Source organism: Mustela nivalis (genome assembly GCF_964662115.1).
Source record: "Mustela nivalis genome assembly, chromosome: 2".
Classification (NCBI taxonomy): Eukaryota; Metazoa; Chordata; class Mammalia; order Carnivora; family Mustelidae; genus Mustela; species Mustela nivalis.
In genome coordinates this window covers 148,144,487-148,163,781 of record NC_139021.1, presented here as the reverse complement: position 1 = coordinate 148,163,781, position 19,295 = coordinate 148,144,487, and the positions used below count along the sequence as shown (strand labels likewise).

Here is a 19,295-nt window from a genome sequence, read left to right as displayed (position 1 = left end):
ATATAAAAGTTATCCTTCCTGAGAATATAGTTAAATTATTTTTTAACAAATCAAGATAAATGCAAAAGATTATAGCATAAGAATTATAATTTTTTTTTAAAGATTTTATTTATTTACTTGAGAGAGAATGAGTGTGAGAGAGCATGAGCAAGGAGAAGGTCAGAGGGAGAAGCAGACTCTCCATGGAGCTGGGAGCCCGATGCGGGACTCGATCCCGGGACTCCGGGATCATGACCTGAGCCGAAGGCAGTCATCCAACCAACTGAGCCACCCAGGCGTCCCAAGAATTATAATTTATAAAGTATAAATTTAAAGGATATATTATGCCAGTATTCCTGGCAAAAAATGTCATTTTAACCTAAAAATCAGGTTATGGTATTAAAGTATCATCTTCTACATCAGCTACCCTCAAGAAATTCACCTAAAAGCAAACTAATCTTTCTGGGAGTAACACAGAAGGGATTCATTTATAGAATGGAGGTTTTTGAAAAATCTTAGTAAAGCAGAGTTTCATGCTCTCAATCATTTCTCAAAGGCCTTCCCACATACTGTGTGCCATGTACAAAACAAGCACTGAGCAAACAAAATATGTAATCTCCCTAATTCATACAAATGTACTAAAACATTAATAAGTAATAAAAGTATGGATTAAACATAAGTTTAATTCTTCTTCCACCAAAACTATTAAAATGATGGTAAAATTACTTTTAAAAATGAAATGCTTATGCTTCTGGGAAGATGGAGTAAACACATTTTTCCTTGTCTCACTAAGTACAGCTAAAAACTGCAGACATTATATATAAAGACTCTGAAAGGCAGATAAGAAGGCAGATCAGCTAGGGACCTCAGGCTTTAAAGAACAATACAGTATTGAGGTTCCTTGTGTTTTGTTTATATAACCCAAACTTATAGATGAAGAACTGGCAATTCAGAAACATCAAGAAGTACAGACTGAAAAAAAAAAAAAACTTCAAGCCCAGAAAGACAAAAAAAGTTTAAGACAGTAAAACTTTTAGACACCTTACTCCAGCCAGACACCACAGAAAAAAACTGCAGCTACAACCCCACCCAGTCCAGCAACTACAGAAGATAAACTAGACTTTAACTCCCACCAAGATGTAACAAAGCATCCCAATATTCTCATCAGGACGGTATTAGAGAAAGCTTAATAACAGGAGGGATTTTCATCCCCATTACAGCTGTGTCTTGGTAAAAAAACAAACAAACAAACAAACAAAAAACAAAGTCTCAGCAAGGAAATACAGGATACAAAGAAGAACCAAAAGGCGATTTCAGAACTAAAAAATATAATTATCAAAATATAAAAATCAAGAAATGGGTTCAATATCAGAAAAGAGTCAGTAAACCAAAAGACAGAAGAGAAACTACCCAATCTGAATGACAGAGAGAAAGAAAACTTAAAAAAAGAAGAAGAAAGAAAAAAAAAGAGAGTGTGTGTGTTTCAGGGACCTATGGGACTGTAACTAAAGAGCCAATATTCATGTCATCACAGAGGACTGAGTTGAAAAAGCATTTGAAATAATGGCTGAAAATTCCCAAATTTCACAGAAGGTAATTTATACACTAACAGACTTAAGATTCTGAGCAAACTCCAAACAGGATAAACTTAAAGAACTCCTTACCAAGACATGTCATAGTCATACTTCTGAACACCTCAAAGAAAACATCATGAAAGCAGTGAGAGAGCAACAACACCTTACCTACAAGGGAAAAATCATTTAAATGACAGCAAGTATTTAATCAGAACCCAAAGAGACCATTAAGAAGAGAGACAGTACTTTTCAAAGACTGAAAGAAAATAACTATCTAACTATATCACCTCAGAAATGTATATCCAACAAAAATATCCTTTCAGAAAGGAAAGGGAAATCAAGACATTCTGAGATAAAAGTAAATTAAGAGAAAGTATCACTAGCGCACATACTCTAAAAGAATGAAATGGCTACATAATGTTCTCTCAACAGAAAAGAAAAAGAGAACTTTAACAAAGTATTCGCAAACAGAATTTAGCAAATATAAAAAGAAACCATGACCAAATGAACTTTATTCTAAGGATATAAGATCTGTCCATTTTTGAAATTTATAATGTTAATCTACAATGTTAAAAAGCTATTAAATAAAATTGAATGTTCCTATCAATGAATGCAGATAAAACATTTGATGAAATTCAACAACCATTTATGATAAACTCAGAAAAATAAGAAAAAGGAATTTCCTTAATTTGATAAAAAGCATCTACCAAAAAACAAACACCTACACCTTTTTGCTTTCCCCACTAAGACTGGGGAAAAGGCAACTCTTATTTAATATGGTACTGGTGGTGCTAACCAGTACAATAAGGCAAGAAAAGGAAATAAGAGGCATGCAGATTGGAAATTAAGAAATAAAACTGCACCTATTTGCAGCTGGCATGACTGTCTATATAAAAATTCCCAAGGAGTCTACCAAAACACTCCCAGAATAAGTGAGTTCAGCAATGTGCAGGATATAAGAGAAGCTTACTAAAATTAGTTGTACTTGTATATACTATCAATCAAAACAAGGACACAAATTATAAATACAACACAATCATTAAAAAATTATATACTTAGGTATAAAACAAAGATCTTTTATGCTGAAAAGCAAAGAATGCTGGTGAAAGAAATCAGAGAACTAATAATATAAAGACACATAGTGTATTCATGGACTGGAGTTCAACAAAGTAAAGATGTCTATTCTTTCCTAACTGATATGCAAGCTTAACATAATTCCTATCAAAATCTCATCAATATTTTTTTGTATACATAGACAAGATTATTTTTGGTCACCTAGGTGGCTCAGTCAGTCAAGCTCCCGACTTTTGATCTCAGTGTTGTGCAAAAGAGAGAAGGAAAAGAAAAAAAAAGACAAGATTATTTTTAAATGTATATGGAAAACCAAAGAATCCCACAATAGCCAAAATACCTTTGAAAGAAAAAAACAGAATGGGATAAATCAGTCTACTGATTATAAGACTTTAATTACAGAGTTACCATAATCAAGACTGTGTGGTATTGCCAGAGAGACAGACATAGAGTTTAATGGAACAGAATAGAGAACCCATAGATACATCCACACAAATATGTCCAGAAAATTTTTGATAAAGCCATTCAATGGAAGAAAGACAGCTTCTCAATAAATGGTGCCAACGCAACAGGAAAAAAAATGAGCCTTGACCTAAGTTTCATACATAATACAAACATTAATTCAATACATGTATAATATAAAGCTATAAAACTTTTAGGGAGAAAAAAATTATAGAAGAAAGTCTCTAGGATTTAGGGCTAGACAAAGAACTCTGAAACTTGACACCAGAGTCATGATCCCCAAGAGGACAGTTTATAGATTTCATAAATATAAAAAATTTTGCTCTGTGAAGGGTGAAAAAAAAATACTACAGACCGAGAGAAAATATTTACAAAGCACATATCTGACAAAAAACTAGTAAAAAATAAAGAAAAAAGGTATAAATAAGAAGGCTACAAATAGAGAGGGCACCCAAGGAGTGGGTTTTTTGTTTTTTGAAGGAAGAAAATATGGAAACATTAATAATTAAATTAATATAAAAATATTAATAATTAAATTAATTAATGCTAATTTGATGATTTAGCAAGGTGAAGAAGGCCACAATGTAAAATACATGAAATGATGGATAAAGATACAAAATGAACTAATTCAAGGCACCTGGGTGGCTCAGTCAGTTAACCAGCTACCTTTAGCTGAGGTCACGAACCCAGGCTTCTGGGATGAAGCCCCACATCAGGCTCCCTGCCCACCCCACTTGTGATCTCTTGTGTATGCACTCTGTCTCAAAACAAATTTTTTTTAAAAATAAACTAACTTACCTATTTAAAAGAAAAAAACCACCACAGGGCTCAGGCTTCAGGTTACGAATGGAAAAAATCTAAAGGCTAAGAGACAGAGATACGATAAAAGTCTATAAATAAAACAATTTGTCCCTGACCACCTCCCCACCCGGACACTTCTACCAGAAGTAGGGTGCTATCGTAACAAAAACCTAAATAAGTTGTATTTATTTAGTCATCACTTTGTAGGCAATGAGGAACTTCATATAGAGAATGGGATGATGATGATCCATGTCATGAAAGGCAAAATATTTAGAAACTCTGCTGATGGCTCTAATTCAGAAAACAAACCACACACCTGGTGAACTTTAACCTCTATGGGTCTTGAAAAAGCTAGAAGTTGAAAATGATGGTGTGTTGGTTACTACCAGCTATTTCTATCAGGATATTACAAGAAAAAAATTGCCCCAGAGAAAATCAGATTATAGTGTGACATTACAGATGGCTTCCACTGAAACAAGACAGAGGACTCGAAGCAAGAAAGCAGAAAAATAGAATAGACTTCAGAACTATGTCTCAAAAACAAATTTTATTATTGGCACTGTGATTAACTAGAAGCAAATGAATAATGAGTCTGCTAAATTTCTAAGGGAAACACACTGGCAGAAAACTGTAAAACAGATTTGGAAAGTGTGACTGTTCAAGACCTAACAGCAATCTCTGGTAGTCCAACCTTCTACAAAAAGACTAAACTCACAATACCCAAGAAGTGCAAGCTCCAAACATCAAACTTGGATATGGGATGTGGCCAAATAAGACAAGCGGGTGGGGTGAGAACCTTCTAGAGGATGGTGCCTGGAGCCATAAAGAAAAAAGAATGTGAGAGTTCGTCCCTGGGAACAAAATCAGAATCTACTTAAATATCCTTTCCTTCCATGGATGGGAATCTTCCTTTATAATGTCCATCCGTAAGGATTAAGGAACTGTTACAGAAGAATGACTTCTGTCTCTCTATGCTTCACCTTCCAAATGGGATTGATTACTAATCATGTTGTATTCTTACTATAATACATTTCAGGGGGGGGTAGGGGGTAAATAGGTCACTTTAGTTCACTTTAACAAGAAAGGCTGATGTGGACTTGACAGCCAGTCATAGAGATCCTGTACTTTGAACCAAAGGCAATGACTGGTTGGATAGGGGATTAGTGCGCTCTATGTGTGGGGAAAAGAATGAAACAGTTTGGGAACCAGAATGACCTACCGAAACAGTGTCAATGCTATTTACCTACTACAAACTTTCTGTTCCCAGGCAAACCAGAGACTACACTTTCCACTCTCTCTTGCAATTATGTGAGAGGCCATGTGACAGATTCCCAGCCAATATAATATGGGGAGAATAATATTTGTCACTTCTAGTCCCTTAAAAATATTCACTGAGATCCTCCAGCCAGATCTCTCTTCAACTGCCATCCTGGAGGCAGATGGCATAGTTACAGCCACCTTGTGTTAAATTTTACATAACAATATTTTGTTGTTCCTATTGTTACTGTTACCGCACTATAGCACAGCCCCGGGCTTTCAAATTTTTCAGATTTTTCAACACATACAAATCATCTTGTTGCAGATTTGGGATGCAGCCTGAGATTCTGTAATTTCCTAACAAGCTCTAAGATGATACTTAATGTGGCTGGTTTATGGAATACATTTTGAGGAGCAAGGGTTTAAATTGTCAAGACTAATAGACAATGAGAAAACAGATGATTCTCTGGAGAAACTGGCCAGGATAGAGGTCTCCACACAGTGACTGAGCAGGAAGCCCAGAGAATTCAGGTTCATATTAAATCAGGATTATGGAAGGCTCTAGGAGCAAAGACCTCCAGAATATTAGAGATTAACAGAAGAGATATAATAGATGATATAGAAGAGCATCTCGTAAAAATTAAGAACGTGTAAATGAAAAGTTGTGTCACTAAAAAAATGAGGTAACGGGGCGCCTGGGTGGCTCAGTGGGTGAAAGCCTCTGCCTTCAGCTCAGGTCATGATCCCAGGGTCCTGGGATCGAGTCCCACATCGGGCTCTCTGCTCAGCATGGAGCCTGCTTCCTCCTCTCTCTCTGCCTGCCTCTCTGCCCACTTGTGATCTCTGCCTGTCAAATAAATAAATAAAATCTTTAAAAAAAAATGAGGTAACTTTAAAGAGATACATAAGAAAGAAAAAGTAGCCACAGACTATTACTTGGCTCTATAGAAAAATAGTTAAGTGGTCACTGACTGTTATTTCAACAAAAATAGGGTTATAACCATAGCTGGAATGCAGAAGAGGAAAGTAAAAAATTTAAGATTCCCAAATCCATGTAACAGGAAGGCAATGTATAATCTAAAGCTGGTAAGTATGTATATGCATTATAATGTGTTTGTATAATATGCATAAGCATATAATATGCATTTGTAATGCATAAGCATTACGAAACATGGAGGTAACTACCTAGAAATGAGAAAACAGAAATTGCCTCTGTGTTCATTATGAGCCCTTTGTATTCATTATTTTTAAACAATATCCAAGTATTTTGATGAAAACTTAAACATTAATTTTAAAATACAGAAAAATATAGAGATGGGTAACAGATAATATGCACAAGGGAGTGGAAAAAATGTACCTACACATTATTAGGGGGAAATACAGAGTGAAAAAAAATTGGGGCAACAACTGCCACTACACAATTTAAATCTCATTTGGCCACACAATACCACTTTAGGACTCTATACTATACTAATACTTCAATGAATGTTCAAAGACATACATATGATAATAGGCATTTCAACACCGACAAATGAGAAAAAATCAGGGATCCTGGGGTAGCTCAGTCAATTATGTGTCCAACTCTTGATCTCAGCTCAGATCTTGATCTCAGGGTCATGATTTCAAGGCCCACCATGGGTGTAGAGATTACCAAAATCTAATAAATAAACTTTAAAAAATTTCACATAACTACTGCTCATAACAGGAAAAAAATTAACAACCCAATTATTCACCAAGAGTACAAAGATCAAATTAGGGAATACTCATATAATGTAATTCAATACAAAATTACATATCAGTGGACTACAACCACATACAGAAATAAGGGTGTCTCTCTCAAGTCTCGTATTATGTGGGATAAAAAAGCAAGTGATGAAAGTATACACGCAGTTTGATTCTAGTTACTAAAAGTATACACACAGTTTGATTCTAGTTACTAAGTTCAACAGTGTGAAGACTGAAAGAACACAGCTTAGGGAGGCAAATGTGATACAACTATTAAAAATAACAAGGAAATAATAAACACAAATTTAGGGCATCAGTTATGTCTGTGGAGAGTTAAAAAAAAAAATGGGGTGAGAGGAGGACCAAGGGGCATCAAAGATAACGGAAGGCTTTGTTCCTAATCAGGGGTGATTAAAGAATAAAAGTATTTAAGATCTAAACATATTTCATAATTATTATAGTGCTTATTCAATATTTAAAAGATGAAAACATCAAGGAATAAAACTTCCAGATAACAAAAAAAAAAGAAATATTTTGCTTTTGTTAAGACATGTTCCTTGAAAAAAATATAGGAAATATTATAAATAATATAGGAAATCATATAGGAAATGTCCAAATAATATAGGAAATATTATGGGAAATAATATAGGAAAGTCCAATCATTCTTTTAAAACACCTAAAATTTCACCATCTAGACATAATCAGCAACAATTTGCTGAACATCCTTTCAAACATTTCCTATGCATGTGTGTACACATACATTTAAAAATTTTACACAGAATTACTCGATATAAAACATCTGTGCTTATTATATAAATGCTATTTACACCTTGCGTGTTTTTTTAATTTTTATTTATTTATTTGATAGACAGAGATCGCAAGTAGGCAGAGAGGCAGGCAGAGAGAGAGGAGGAAGCAGGCTCCCTCCTGAGCAGAGAGCCCGATGCGGGGCTCCATCCCAGGACCCTGGCATCATGACCTGAGCCGAAGGCAGAGGTTAACCCACTGAGCCACCCAGGCACCCCACACCTTTGATTTTTTAAATCAACTGTATTGAGTCACAATTTACATAAAATACCCATGTAATGTTGGAAGTTTTGACAAAAACACAGTGTAGCGACTAACCAATTAAAATTCAAACAGAACATTTCTATTACTGCAAAAAATTCCCTCATGCTCCTCTGTAGTCAATTCCTCCCACTCTGGCCCAAGGCAATCACTAATCTGCTTTATTATAGATTAGTTTTGTTGGCTCTAAGATGAATTGAATGGAATTATACGGTATGTACTCTTTTGTGTCTGGCTTCTTTTGCTCAGCAAAATGTTTTCTCAATTACGTGCCGTGATAGTATCAGCAGTTCCTTTTTTCCTGTGGAATAGTGTTCCAATGTGCAATTACTGATGGACATTTGGGCTATTTTTGATCTCTGAACATTTGGGTGTAAATCATTTGTGATGTAATGTTTTATTTTATAACGAGGAGTGGAATCGCTGGATCATCCCGTAAACGCATGTTCAAGCTAACAGGAAACTGCCACGCTGTTTTCCACACTGTCTGTTATCATCATACACTCCTACTAGCAATTCATGTAAGTTCTGGTTGTTCTACATTTTCACCAGCCCTTAATAAAGTCAATCTCTTCAACTGTAATCACTCTTATAGGCAAAGAGTTCTTTATAATTTTGATTTGCTTTGCATTTCCCTAAATTACTGAATATATTGAGAATTTTAAATGTGCTTCTGTGAATTCAAATATCTTCTTTTGTGAAGTGTCTATCGAAATCTTTTACCAATTTTATAATTTGGGTTGTCTGCCTTTTAATGATTTATAGAGGTTCCTTATAAATATTGGATAAAGTCCTTTGTCAGATATATGAATTGCAAATATTTGTTCTCATTCAAAGCAGTCTTTTGGGCACCTGGATGGCTTAGTGGGTTAAAGCCTCTGCCTTCAGCTCAGGTCATGATCCCAGAGTCCTGGGATCGAGTGCTGCATTGGGCTCTCTGCTCAGCAGGGAGCCTGCTTCCCTTCCTCTCCTTTTGCCTGCCTCTCTGCCTACTTGTGATCTCTGTCAAATAAATAAATAAAATCTTTTTTTTTTTAAAGGCAGTCTTTTAAAGTGCAGAAGTTTTTAATTTTTATTAAGTCTAATTTAACATTTGAAAATGTTTATATTTAGTACTTACTGTATCATTCTTAAGACTCAATCCTTTCTCCCTCAGACTGAGAATAACACATGATTGTCTGCTTTCCACTTCTATCATAATGTTGGATTTGAGTTGTTAGCCAATGCAGTAGGTCAAAGAAAGAAATTAAGAAGGAAAAAAAGAAGGCAGGCAGGCAGGAAGGAAGAAATGGCATCCTGACTGGAAAGGAAGAAATAAAACTGTCTTTATTCAATGATCACATTACGTAGAAAATTCTTAAAACGTAACCAAAAGATTACTAGCAGTAGCACGGGAATTTAGAAAGGCTACCAGATACTAAGGGAATACAAAAAACTGTACTTCTACATATGAGCAATGAATAAGTAGGAAATGATTTTTAATCCCATTTGTAACATCAAAAACCATAAAATATTAAGATACAAACTTGACAAAATATGTCCATGACATGTACACTACAAAATTAAAAACAGTTCTTGAAACAGATCTTTGAAAATAAAGAACAAAGGTAAAGAATTCATACTAACCAATTTCAAACTACACATAAAGCTACAGTAAGAAAGGCAGTATGGTACTGACATAGGGACAGACTTATAAACCAACAGAAGAGTGAGTCCAGAAATAGATCCACATATATCTCACCCGTTGACTCCCAACATAAAATGGCAAGGTAATGCAATGGGCAAGGAATAAAGGACAACAAATGCAATATGGAAAGGATAATCTTTTCAACTAATGATACCAAATCAACTGTGTATTCATCAAGGAACCTAGATCCCTATCTCATACATATACTATTAACCCCTAAAAATAGATCACAGACCTAAATATATAAACTATAAAACTTCTAGGAGAAAACTTCTATGGCCTGCTTTTCTTCATATAACAACAATTTACTGATATCTTTGTATATTAATAAATATATATCTTTTATACTTTTTAAAAGATAGAAAAAATAAAGGACAAAGAGAATCCTTAAAACCTTTTTAAACATGTCTTCATTTTTAAAATCAAATTTCAAAACCCACAAGTTCCTTATCCACAGAGTCAATCTTTCTTCAACTGAAATACAGAAATATTCAAAGGCAAAGAAAAAAAAACTTTACCTTCCTTTCATATGGTTTCAATAGAATGAGGCTGTAGGGAACTGTGGTTTTTCCCTCAGTAACTATTTTCTAAGTGCTATGCTAAAGTCATAAATAATAAAATAAATCTGCCTAAAATATATTAATACCATCCATAACTTCTAAATATAAAAGAGTTACCAGAAGATCATGAAAATATGAGAAATAGTCTGTACTGCTATATGGTCTGGAAGTGGCCTGCCGTGGCTGATAAAGATTCATAATGCAGCACATAGGATTATAAAACTTTTAAATTATAATAAAACAAATTGAAAATATTCTAAGCATAAATTCTCCTCACCCCCCCAAAATTTAGAGAATATCTCAATAAATATATTACTAACTCTTGGTCATGAGTCGTGGTTAACAAAATGATAAATAAAACGAAGAGTCAATTATAGTATATTAATTTAACCATCATGGCTTTCCATAACACCAAATGAAAGGCAACCCGTAATGCAATGCTACTGCCCATGTATTATTTGTTGTGCATAACAAATTACCTCAAGACTCATTTAAAACAATGACCATTTACTATCTAACAATTATTATGGGTCAGCAATCTAGACAGCTAAAATGGGTACCTCTGGCTCATGGTCTGTCACAAGGCTGCAGTCAAAACTGCTGGCGGGGTTATGGGATCATCTAAAGGCTTGGCTCTCTGTATAAAAGGGAGGAAGAAGGAATTTGCTTCTAAGCTCACTCAGATGGCTATGGGAAAGTCTTGCTCCCTCACCACACAGGTCTCTGCATAGGGCTGCTCACAACATAGCAACCTTTTGTGTGTTTTGTTTTGTTTTAATATCCTCCCTTCTCTTAGGTGTTCAGTTCAATGGTTTTTCACATATTCACAGAATTGTGCAACCACCAGCACAATCAATTTTAGGACATTTCATCATCCTAAAAAGAAACAATACTGATTATCAAATCTCCCATCTACCCTCAACCCAACTCCCAGCTCTAGACAATCACTGACATATTTTCTCACTGTATACATTTGTGTATTCTGGAAATTTTGTATAAATGTAACCATACAATATGTGGCCTTTTGTGACTTTTATCATTTAGCATCATGTTTTCAAGGTTCATCTATTTATGTTGTAGCATGAATCTGTACTTCATTCCTTCTATGGCTGAGTAATATTTCCCTGTATATACAAACCACATTTTATTTATCCATTTATCAACTGGCATACATTTGTTTCTATTTTTTGGCTATTATGAATATTGACACTGAACATCTGCATACAAGTTTTGGTGTGAATATATATTTGAATTTTTCTTTGGGTATAAACCTAGGAGTATAGTTGCTCTGCCACTTGCAATCCCTATGTTCAGCCGTTTGAGGAAGTACCAGACTGTTTCCCAAAGTAGTTCCATCACCTTGCATTCCTCATAACACTGCATGAAGACTCATTTCTCCACTAACTCCTCAACACTTGCTATTATCTTTTTGACTACATCCATCCCTGTGGGTATGACATGGTTATTTCATTGTGGTATTCATTTGCATTTCCCTGGTGGCTAATGAAATCAAGCTTCTTTTCAGGTGCTTATGGGCCATTTGTACATCTTGTCTGAAGAAATGTCCATTCAAATCCTTTGTTTTTAAAATGAGTTCCTGTTCCTTTTATTGTTGAGCTGTAAGTCTTCTTTACATGCTCTAGATACTAGACTTTTCTTATTAGGTATATGATTTGCTCATACCAAATAAAAGACAGCATATAGACAGGAGAGCAACAGGAACTCTCATACACTGAAGGGAGGAAACTAAAACAGCACAACCACAACAGAAAGTAACTTGGCAATATTTAGGAAATTACAGATACCCATACCCTACAAGCAGCAACCCCAATCCTAGCTGTTTACATCAGTGAAATCCTTAAACTTCGTAAAAACACGGGTGGAACGTTAGTGGGGGGAAAACATGAATGAAACATCGTAACCTAAGTGGAAAAGTCTCAAAAAAATACACATAGTATGATCCCATTTATATAAGGTTCAAAAACATATAAAAGTAAACAATGTTTGGGGGAGTAGTATACACATAAAATAAGTTTATGAAGAAAAGCAAAGAAATGATAGAATTCAGTACATGCTTACTTCCAAAGGAAAGGAAAAGGGGTGTCTAATCAGGTTTCAATGGTGTGATAATATTCTATTTTTTTAAGCTTTATATATGCAAATTACACATTTTTGTATGTGTAACATATTTCATAAATATTTTTTCAGAGAGCTACACTGACATCTGAAGATCTCTCTAATATACACACTGAAGAAATTTCATTCCAATATACTTAATGCAGATAAGAGTATTAGTGAACCAAAAACTACATATAAACAATATTATCAATTACTTTTAACCCCAGTGTATGCTTTGTGTAAATGAGAATATGGATCCCCTGCCTTTTCCTGCTTCTTCATACCTTTCTGTAAGCTTGTCTTCCTGACCCAACATTTATCACAATGATCTAGATTACATACCACCTCCTCTAGGATGTTCTGCCATTCAATCTTTCAACTGATGGGTTCTCATTCTCCTCTCAATTTCCACGGTATTTGTATTAATTCAAGGCCCTCATCACATTATCCCTAGAATGCATGTGATTTAACTCCTCTGTCAAAGATAAGCACCTGAAGATCTGTAACACTGATTACAAGAGCCTGGCTCATAAAAGACACTCAATTTTTTGTTGACTATTGAATGAATGAATGAATTTGAAAATTCGGGAATTTCGGAGAGAGGTGAGTAAAAGATTTGGCCTAGTTTTCTTTAAAACTCTCAAAAATTATAAAAAATTAAAAACTATACCCCTTGGAAAGGAATTTCAACACTGAAATTCTTCAAGATATAGCAAATACAAGATGAACAGTGGTCGGTTAAAATATAAAATGTTTAGGGGTGCCTGGGTGGCTCAGTGGGTTAAAGCCTCTGCCTTCGGCTCAGGTCATTATCTCAGGGTCCTGGGATGGAGCCCGGCAGTGGGCTCTCTGCTCAGCAGGGAGCCTGCTTCCTTCTCTCTCTCTGCCTGCCTCTCTGCCTACTTGTGATCTCTGTATGTCAAATAAATAAACAAATAGTCTTAAAATATATATATCAGCATGCACTAGGAGTTTAAAAAATAGTAAAATAAAATATAAAATGTTTATACTGCATACATTGATTATTTTCCATATTCACACGGGACCAAATCATAGGTATAACAACTTCGTGAAAGATTATTTACCATTCGAACAGTCAACTACCTTAGAACATATCTTAAAGTCAATAATATAACTGGAGGACAGGTAGAGTTTCATCTTCTATAGAAAAAAAAATAGTACATACCATTTCCTGACCCAAATTTGTTACTTTTAGAAATTTAAGCAACTTTTTTTTTTCTTTCAGGTATTTAAATTGCTTACCAGGGAACCTTGGTGGCACAGATGGTTGAGCAACTGACTCCCAGTTTCCGCTCAGGTCACGGTCTCAGGGTCATGAGATGGAGCCCCTAGTCAGACTCCAGGCTCAGCATGGACACTCAGCAGACACTCTCTCCCTCTACCTCTGCCCCACCCTCCTCCTGTGCTTGCTCAAGTTCTCTCTAAAATAAATAAATAAATCTTTTTTTAATTTAAAAATTAAAAAAAATAGTTTACCACCAAAAGTACAAACCTAAACATTATGTGCCTATGGTAGAAAAGGAATTGCTTCATGGTGCAACCACAAGTGAAACAGAGCTGTTCTTCAAGAAGTAGACACTACTGCTGGTAATAGGGTGTCTTGAGTGAATAAATTCCTTCCTGTCTATGCATCTATAATTCCTTCCTAAAGCTAATTTAAAGACAAAAATGTTGAAGTAGGGTCACCAGATTCAGCAAATAAAAATACAGTAAGCCCAGTTAATCTTGAATTTCAGATAAACAATGGATATTTTTTACTAATGCATGCCTTATGCAATATTTATACTAAAAACTTTTTCACTATTCATCTAAAATTCAAATTTAAACTAGGTTATCTGTATTTTATCTAGTAATCTAAAGCCAAAAAACTGAGTATTAATCAATCCAATTTCCTCACTTTGTAGCAGAAACTGAGATGTAAAGAAAACTATGTGACTTACCTAAATCTACACCAAAGATTAAGGATGTAAGTCTACTTTGAACAGAGAAAAGGAGGTACCTGGGTGGCTCAGTTGTTAAGTGGCTACCTCCAGGTCTGGTCATGATCCCAGGGTCCTGGGGTCAAGGCCCCCATTGGGATCCCTGCTCAGAGGGAAGACTGCTTCTCCCTCTCCTACTCCTCCCTCCCTGTTTGTGTTCCCTCTCTGGTCTCTCTGTCAAATAAATAAAATCTTAAAAAAAAAAAAAAAAGGAAAAGAAAAGAGAAAACATATTCCATAGATCTCCTTGGGTTCCATTCATAGTACTTTCAACCTCCAATCCTGGCTCACCTCACAGAAGCACCAAGTGGACAAGCTGCAAAAAACTATGGTTTTCTCTTTCAATATCAAACTTCAAGTTTAAGTAAATCTCTTATCAACCCTAATCTTCGAAAACAACCAGGAAACTAAGCAATTTCTCTTAACTTAAAAAAAAATCATCCTAATAATTTTTGGTATGAAACAGGACGTCCTCTTCACCTAAACCCAGTTCTCTCAAAATCCAGAATTTCAAAATTTGTAGTATGTTCATGTTATTACACGACTCTATCGATGTAAGTCATGTATTCTTACTTATATATTACTTACTTATAGATTTTTCAGAGTTAATGTCCTAATCCATTCAGTTGGGCCTAAATAAAAGTCTTACAAAAAGTCTTCCATCCCGTTCCATACCTGAGCGAGTAGGTTAATAAGGAGCACTAGGTCTATTATAAGCATACACTTACACCCCTTGGGCCGGGAACGCAAGCAAAGATGGAAAACAGAAAGGTCCATCGGAAATTTGGGGGCCTTTCCCACGTCTATATGCGAAATATACCAATTGTCTAACTATACGATGCACGGCCGAACAAAATTGAAGGAAAAATAATAGAAAACTCCACATAAGCAAAAGATTCATCTTCCAGAGCCTATTAAATCTAACAAACACAGAACACTTCCTCAACAGTGTAACAGTGCTTTTCAACCTGTGATCCCTGGGGGCCCTTTGGGGTATTGCAGTGGAACAGGAAGACAGAGAGGCAGACAAAGGTTTCCAGTTTCTTTTCTTTTTTTTTTTTTCCCTAACTAACTGGGCTTCAGAAGAGGTTCTAAGAAAGGTTTCGTTGCATCAGAAAAACCTGGGGGGGAGGGGGGAGCAGCAGCATAAACCATTATGACTTTGTATAGTAAGTTTTCTATTAGAAACTTCACCCACGTGAACAAGAATCCAGATCGTGTCAGATGAAAAATTTAAAAACAGGAACTTAGCAATTAAAAGACAGGTATCTACCTAAACTTTCCCTCTGGCAGTTTCCAAAGTATGTAGGTCTTTCTCAAGACCGCACACGTCAGAAGTGGAAGCTCCTCACAGATCACCTAGCCCGACGTTCGTTACAGATGTGGGAACTCAGGCCTGGGCCAGGGCCAGGGCCACGGCTGAGGCTGACTTGCCCAAGGTCTCACAGCCCGCGTGGGCCGGCCACTTCAACCGAGACTCCACGCTGGCAGCCCCACACCCTAAGCGCCCGACGGATCCTGCAGCCCCGAGCTCGGCCCGTTCCCAGGGGCAGCCTCGAGCAGCCGGAACAGAAGGGCCCATAACCCGGGGTCGATGCCGCCTTTCCGCCGACTCCACGTCAGAGCCGCGACCCAAGGCGCAGCAGAGCCCTGACCTCGGCGGCCGCCCCCGCCCACCCCACCTGTCGCAGACGGCACAGCCGGCAGCCACACCCCCTGCCGGGGCCGGGGGCTCTCTCGGCCCGGTCGGCGGCGGGCAGCAACTCCTGCAAGCGGCGTGAGGTACGCCCGTTCCGAGGCCGCAGGGGTTACCTCAGGTGGGCGCTGAGCTCGCGGCTGGGCCGTCCGGGCCCGCCCGAAGCATGCCGGACACCAGGATGCAGCAGGCCCGCAGCTCGGCCGCCACTGGGCCTGTTTACACCCCTCCGCGGGAGGACGCCACGGGCCCATCACGTGACATGCGCGTCACGTGTTCGCCCGCGGGCGGAGGTTGTGGAGGTGTTGCCTGGCAACGAAGGGCAAGCTAAGGGGTCGAAGAGGAGCCGCGGAGGCTGTGGTGGCTGCGGCAGCTTCTGCTTCCCTGGTCTTGGCGAGGCCCGCGGGGCGTACGCGGTCAGGACGCGGAAGGGGAGACACCGTTCCTGTTTCCCACCGTCCCTTTGTGAGCCCTGGGCTCGACCGCTTATATTATTAGTGCTTTGAAAGGAGAAGGGAATTCGGTCAGGTATTCTGATGTTGAACTTGGAGAAAAAAAATGGAAATACTTCTTAACCTAAGACTAGCAAACGAAGACGGAGTGTTTGTTTACCTTAAGGAATATTTGTTTCCTTTCACTCCCTAATCTGGAATGAATGGCTATGCCACAGCCTACCCCACCCTGACCCCCATCCTAGAATGGGTGTGAAAAAGGCTTATGGGACTTCCAACTTCTATTTTAAATTATATTTTATTATCATTTTCATGAGAATTAGTTTTTGCATCTGTAAATACAAACGTACCTAAATAAATATTTGATTCAGGGGGCACCTGGGTGTCTCAGTGGGTTAAAGCGTCTGCCTTCAGCTCGGGTCATGGTCCCGGGGTCTGGATGGAGCCCCGCGCCTGGCTCTCTGCTTAGCGGGGAGCCTGCTTTCTGCTCCTCTCTCTGTCTGTCTGCCTCTCTGCCTGCTTGTGATCTCTGTCAGTCAAATGAATAAATAAAATCTTTAAAAAATATATTTGATTCAGCATTCAGGTTTTGTTCACATCAAACTTTACTTATTATAGCTGACACTTGTTTTTAGTAACTATTTCTACCAAGTCATTTTCCTCCATCAGACTTTACAGAAGTAAAGTTTCAGCCACTGCCAATTTCTCCCATAATAGTCATTATAAATTGCATAAAAACCTGATAATATGTACTATTTCTTGCAAATTAATAAGAATTGTGACCCAATTCCTTCAAATATTCCAGAATTGTCCAGGAATGATCTATTGCATAATTAATTCTTTCATACAATCCTGATCACGTTGCATACATGGCTAAGAGCAAACTGACAGGGTCAAAACAGTGGGCTTAAAATATCCTTCCAGTCAATGCAAGGTCAATCATCCTCTTCATTAACACACCTAAAATGCAACACTACAAAGAGGAGAAAATAGTGATTTTTCTCCATACTCATCTTTTACTATAGAAAATAGGTTACAAGGCTAGTTGCCACAACCTGCTTGACTTTTTCTGCTGCTCCTGGCAGCAGATGTTCCATGAAGGCAGGGAGAGTATCTTTCACTGCTATACCTTATGCCTCGACCATGCCTGAGAAGCAAAAAAGTTGGCTTATCTATGGCTTGTGGATCTGTAAGAAGTGGAAAAGACCCTTTAGATATCCAGAGGGATCTGTAAGTTAGGCTGTACTCATGGAGACAATGCTAGGATGAGTGAGTCCTGGCTCAGCCATTTCTATCTAGGCAATTTACTTCACATTTCTGAATCTCTTCATCCACCTAAAAGAAAGATAGTAGCTACTGAATAGTTTCAAGATGAAATGAAATAATGCTGGCCTAGCACTTTAAAGTGCCCAATACATATAGTGCTCAATAAATATTAACCATATATGACCTTTAGCAAGAGGTAGTGATATAGGAGGTCAGAGTCCTGAGGGAAACGCAACTGACAGCTTGAATGGGTTCAGGACCCGGGTCTGGACTCTTGCCACCTGGACTGGAGTTGAGCATTGCCAGCAAGGAAACTTAGCACAGCCACAAAAAAATCTTTGCATTTCGAATGGAAGGCTACCAATAAGGGAATTTCTCACGGATGACCAGTCTTCACTCCAAGGCGAGTATTGGCCATATGGCAGCAGGTTAATTCCGCATTATGTTTGTGGTGATAGCGACTCCTAGTATACTACCTGTCCACTGCCTCAGCCCACATAGGAAAATTGCCTGCCCTCTCCTAGTGTTTGTGGGAAAGAAAGAAGTCACCACCAAATGGCTGAACATATCTAGTTTTTCAGTTAGGGTTTCACTGCAAACAAAATGCATTGGTAAGTAGGACAAGATATACTATAATTATTGCTATAATTACATATGACTCTATAACAGCATATCATCCAACACAGTGCGTATACTAGAGTTCTCCCTAGAGTGATGAACACAAGGAATAACAGGACACTTGCAAACAGAGAAAGAGGTGAATAATCACCTCTTAACCAATCATCATAACAAAGCTATGATGTGGTAAAGCCAGCCTCCTATTTACATCTCCCGACTAAACATCTTTTCCTTTTTATTGATAACCATCAAAATGTGGTTTCACTAGGGCACCTGGGTGGCTCAGTGGGTTAAGCCACTGCCTTCGGCTCAGGTCATGATCTCAGGGTCTTGGGATCGAGTCCCGCATCGGGCTCTCTGCTCAGCAGGGAGCCTGCTTCCCTTCCTCTCTCTCTGCCTGCCTCTCCATCTACTTGTGATTTCTCTCTGTCAAATAAATAAATAAAATCTTTTTTTAAAAATGTGGTTTCACTATATCTGTTTATTCTCTTGATTTTGGCCTTCCTATGCTATGCTAAATGACACTCTTGCTTCACTTAGTATTTTTCATATTTCAAAAGTAGAGCCAATAGGATATTCAGATTGATTAGAGGTATTTGTTAAAAAAAGGAGTGAAGGATGACTCCAAGGTTTTTGGCCTGTACAACCAAAGGAATGGACTGTCATTTACTTAGATGGAGAAGGGTGTGAAAATTAATAAAGGGAAACCTCACTAAAATGGAGTTGGGATGGGGCGCCTGGGTGGCTCAGTGGGTTAAGCCTCTGCCTTTGGCTCAGGTCATGATCTCAGGGTCCTGGAATGGAGCCCCACATGGGGCTCTCTGCTCATCCGGGAGCCTACTTCCCCCCACCCCAGCCTCTCTGCCTACCTGTGATCTCTGTCAAATAAATAAATTAAAAAAAAAAAAAAAATCTTTAAAATGGAGTTGGGAGGCCAGAAGAGGGAGCTCTTGTGCCATAC

At 37.7% G+C, this 19,295-nt stretch overlaps 1 protein-coding gene across 4 annotated transcripts in view; it reads right to left on the bottom strand.

Annotated features, from left to right (window-relative positions):
• Positions 1-16,424, bottom strand: part of MARCHF8 (membrane associated ring-CH-type finger 8) — a 129,003-nt gene extending 112,579 nt beyond the window's left edge. For 2 of the 4 annotated variants that reach the window (XM_082718821.1, XM_082718822.1), the window contains exon 1: positions 16,115-16,265. The gene's annotated coding sequence lies outside the window, so the exon portion shown is untranslated. Of the gene's footprint in view, positions 1-16,114 lie in introns of all 4 variants that reach the window. The other 2 variants (XM_082718825.1, XM_082718826.1) reach the window with 2 other exon arrangements.
• Between the last annotated feature and the right edge of the window lie 2,871 nt (positions 16,425-19,295).